This window comes from Lactuca saligna, chromosome 2 (genome assembly GCF_052625555.1).
Source record: "Lactuca saligna cultivar CGN05327 chromosome 2, ASM5262555v1, whole genome shotgun sequence".
In the NCBI taxonomy this organism is placed as follows: Eukaryota; Viridiplantae; Streptophyta; class Magnoliopsida; order Asterales; family Asteraceae; genus Lactuca; species Lactuca saligna.
Window position 1 is genome coordinate 29911631 of NC_136418.1, and position 5215 is coordinate 29916845.

Sequence of the window (5215 nt, forward strand, 5' to 3'; positions counted from 1 at the left end):
TGAAATAGACAAATTGAACACGTTTCCAATCCTTCTCATTTTACAACTCCAAATCCATTTTCTTAAGTGTAAGAATATCAAATTCTCGCTACTTATAGAATATGCTAGATTCTAACACTTTATGCAGCGATCGTTTCGTAATGTCACTGCACCAAGGTCACAAAGACTATTGCGAATGATATTACAAAGTCCTCTATCGGAGATTGTTACAAGACAATTCCTTAGATACGATGTCTCTCACTCAAAATACATTCCTTTGAACATCCTTTTGCATAAAGGTTTCTAATCTAAACATAGATTTTCAATATTTACTTCCCAATATGGACACGCTTCCATATTTTCCATATGACAACTAATTTCTTAATAGAATCTTATCTATTCGTAATGATGTCGATATTGTCCATCCAATATGGAAACATTTCCATAATTTCCAATACTATACTTCCAACTACTCACAAGCGACCAATCCTCGTCGAACTTTGGATTGTCCTTTGATAGTTGTTTAATTATTTTAGTCAAAACCGATTCTAGTCCCTTTTCCCTCTAAATGCGCTATACATTTGGAAAATTTTAGAATGGTCAAACATTAAATCATTTGCAATCGATCCTATACCCATAGCGTATGGGACACGACGCATAATGTTTTATTTGCTATGTTCTCAAAATTCGAATTGTGAAGAGGAATGCCGTAATCATAATCGAAACTTTAAGAACACACTATGTACCCTTGACTAAGTTTATTAACATTTCTCAACCTAATCCTTTAGATTTGAAATGAAGCATAATATTCTCTCCCTTAATTATAGCAAAACAACCTTTCAACTCTTACAACTTTGCAAACTATGACTCTTGTTTTCTATAATTAACATTGCCAACTATGCAATACTTGCCTTAATAATCATACAATCATAACATTTATGCTCCCACTATCATGATGATTATTATAAAACATAACACTTATGCTCCCACTAGCTTCGACATGTATTCATAAACATCTTAACTTTCAGAAAAACAATACTTATTGAATTTCTTAAGTTCATGTTTCTAATACTTAGTGCTTTGATAATCTTTTATCAAGACTTCTTGAACTTATACACTTTTGCCTTAGATAGTTCATATGTGTGTCTTAACAATTAAGATTAATTGCCAAACCTCACAATTCAAATTATGGAAAGGGATGCCGTAACCATGATCGAATTCGAGAATGCAATTTTACAATCACTATCTTTTAAAATCTTTCTTAGTGAAAGCATTTTCTCACAATCATTTTCATGAAGGAGAAAATCTTATGACACTTAGATTTAAACGGTGTATGTGTTCCTATCCATGTGAATTTGTTAAATCCAAAGTTTACGACAAATTCAAACTCATATGGATCGAACTTCCTTAATCTTGATTTCTTGCCTTATGGTAGCACAGCTGCCCACCACGTCTTCCAAGTAGTTAAGCAGCTCACCTTTTCCTATCAATGTACTTTCCATTGATCAAGGTCCTTGCCTTTTATGCATTCAAATGAGAACTCACAGGACTCACATGCATAATTAACTCGATTGGATTGGCACAGAAACAAAATAATGTCTTCACGATAGGTTGTAAACCTCAACTCGTGTGCTAGTGATGATCGATAAGGTTTATTTGATTTGTTCTTGAAACTTTTCAAGACTATTAAGACTCCCACTGACTCCTTGACATATACGATTCTCTTATCAAAACATTTCTTTACAAACAAATATTCAAGAGTTAGTGTAGCTTTTATCAAAACACTTCATAAATTGGTCCAAGTTGGTCTTTGTCTTATTCAAGACATCACAACTTTCCACATTTGATGAATGTTATAAACCTTTAATACTTTTCACTCATTGTCACAATCTTAACTTTAAGACTTGTTATTGGAACGAAGTATGATAGACTTCTTGATTTAACCATTTCTTCAATCCTTGATTCCTCTTCTTAAACATACAATTGTACTAAGACTCACTTAGAGGATCAATTGAGATATGGTTCTTAATCATTAAGATACATTATAAAGCATAAAAGCTACTCTCCCTTCTTCTTAGAATGGAGAAACTTTTATCTTTCTGCCTACTTGATTCTTCTTATTCGTTCTACTATTGATCTAAACTCTTTAACCAATTCAGAATTACACTTAATCTTGTAAGTGTAATCATATTTACTAAGCCTTTAGTAAATCATGACGAATATCTTTGTTACTCTTATGGTGAACTTGATCAACACACAACTTTGTGTACTCGATCTCCTAGTCCTTCACTTGACACTTTGTCAATGAGTTAGTCTAATTTCCAAATGCGTAATTTCTCATTCATCGTGCATCCACGTTGCATGATTCCAAGTTTCTGTCCAATTGAAACTTGGGCGATGAGAAACTCTCCCTATTTGGTAAATTCTTGACACTTCCATAAATAACATAACTAAGAATCATATCCATTCATTGTAGAAATATGCAAACATCAATTTTCATAACAATTTCATTGCAAGGAAGTAAACAAATAAATAAGTCAAACAAAATTTGTTTCATTTATAAAAGCAGCGGAAAAACATTTGTCCTTACAATGCAAAATCTATTGAAAACTATGTAAAAGGAAATTTTCTAACAACTCTATCATAACTATCTAAGCTCAAAATCCAATCTTCAAGTCCATGCGATCAATATCCATCTCTTGTGATTAGATTCATCTTGCTCTCTTATCAAGCTTCCTTTCTTTTCACCAATCCTTCAAAAAATTCAAATGCAATCTTATCACATCATGTATTAAGAATCAATGAATAGGAACTTAATGGAGTTAGATAGTGGATTCTTACCTAAAGTAGAGCCATACGTTCTGACTCTCCCATCTCTTAGATCTCTTAGGTAAATAGGGCAACTTCGTCTCCAATGCCCCTTCTCTTGGCAATAAAAGCAAACTGACTCTTTTGGAACAACACATGGAACTACCTCAGACATCGCCTTTCAAACTTTTCAATCATTGCATGTCTTTCATTTCCATTGTCTATATCCATAGAGGTCTTGAAGGCAGATTCACCAATCAATTTTGCTTTTCTATTGCGCCAAACCATTGCTGATTCAGCAGCAACAAACATATAGGTGAGATCTATAAGGGTCACGTCGTAGCTCATCATATAGTACTCTCTTACGAACTTACTATATGAGTTGGGAAGTGACTGAAGAACCCAATCAACAGCCATTTCCTCACAGACAACGGATCCCAACATTCTTAACCTATCAATGTGTGACTTCATCCCTAGGACGTGTGCACACACGGACTTTCCCTTTTTACGTTTACTTGCCAAAAGGGCTTGAGTGATATTGAACCTTTCAATTTTACAATCTTGTGGGTTAGGGAGAATAATTGGAGGAGGAGGAAGTGAAGCATGATTTCTTGTTCCTTGATCGAATCGTGGAATATCATCTTCATGTGGAATACTTGTTCCACGGGATTTGAGAAGACCATAGTTGTCGAACTTTGACATCGGGAGAAAAACGAATTCAAGTTAGTTGATTGATTGAGTCCTTGGTAAATCACCCAAATGAAATTCCAAGGCTAGGACCCAACACAATATCCTACAACTCGGGAGAGGGATGCCGTAACCCAAATTGAAGAACATTTGAAGGTAAGTGAATGACGATTCACTAGTTTCCACCATGAAAAACGAAAAGAAATTTAAGTTTTAAATCTATGAAAACTCCTAGATCCTTTGAGATTCATTGAACATTTCAATGGCATGTTTAAATCTCGATATGCCCCTCTAGTTTGTGATTGGGATGCCGAGGATCACAAAGTGGGTGTGAATAACCATGCAAACTACATGGTGCCCTCACATGTTACAATCACCTATTCGATGTGCCGGTAAACCACACACGCTCCACCGAACTATGACAAACATTGAGTCACCCTTTGCTACCTTTGCTTAGAACCATTTAGTGTGCCGGTAAACCACACACGCTCCACTAACGTCTTCGCAAGGGCACAAAGTGTAATTTCATGGAATTGCATCAATTCACTTTTGCCTAAGTAACTAAGATTGGGAATTTGAAAAACATTTAGTTACTTTGTATTTCATTATACTTATAATGGAAGGTTTCGTCCTATCTTACCCGTTCGGCTAACAACCCTCCACTAGTCAAGAGTGTGGTGGGTAAGAGTGGATACCCATTCAATCGCCATTTTATAGGCAATTTCCTTAAACACCCCTTATAGACCAGCTTCGTGAATGAGGCCTACTAACGGTAAGACTGACTTTTACTCATACATATATATAATGTTAGACTTTTAAAATTATATATAGTATAGGGTGCATTTTATACTTTTAACATACTATGTGGTTAACTTTAACAATTACACTTTTAATTCAATTAAATGGTTAACCTAAACTTTTATGGATTTATTATACCTCTTTTAATTATACTCCTTAATTAATTAATAAAACCATCAGGGTGTGATTTGAACTTTTCAAAACATTACTAGAGCTTTAGAATTTAACATTTCTAATTAAACCTTTAATCAACTTTTAAATTCCAAAACTTGAGGGCAAGTTTTGAAACCTTTTTCAAAACATTAGGGTTTTAACTATTTAAATTTCAAAACTCCAAAACCTTTGGGTTCAAATTTAAACTATAAAACCTAAAGGGGGAAAATATGAAACTTTTCATAACAACAAGGATCAAATAACAAATAATTTTAAATTAACATTTAATCACATAATTATCCATATTTGATTTATTTAATGATTTTTGCAAAACAATTTATCAATTTACTCAAAATAATTAATCAATTATCTTATAAGGAAACAATTATCTTGTTAATTGATAATTATCTTTAATTAGATCAAGAATATAGTCATATATATATATATATATATATATATATATATATATCATAAAATCGGATTTATATTGATCTAACATGATAAGGTAACTATCCATATGCAAAAACAGCAAGAAATCCCGAGATAAGCATTATCTGATGAGTTGACTCGTCGAGTCAGGCATGGACTCGTCGAGTTCAGCCATGGACTCGGCGAGTCCAGCCTCCACAATCCAAAAAATCGAATTTTTCAGTTATACAATGCATCAATACAATTGAAACCAAGCTAGGCTTTGATACCACTGATGGGTTTGTGTCATAAGACATCCTATGTGCTCATACAAACCCTAATGCTTGGATCTAGGTTTCTCTATTGTACATGCTTTGAATCC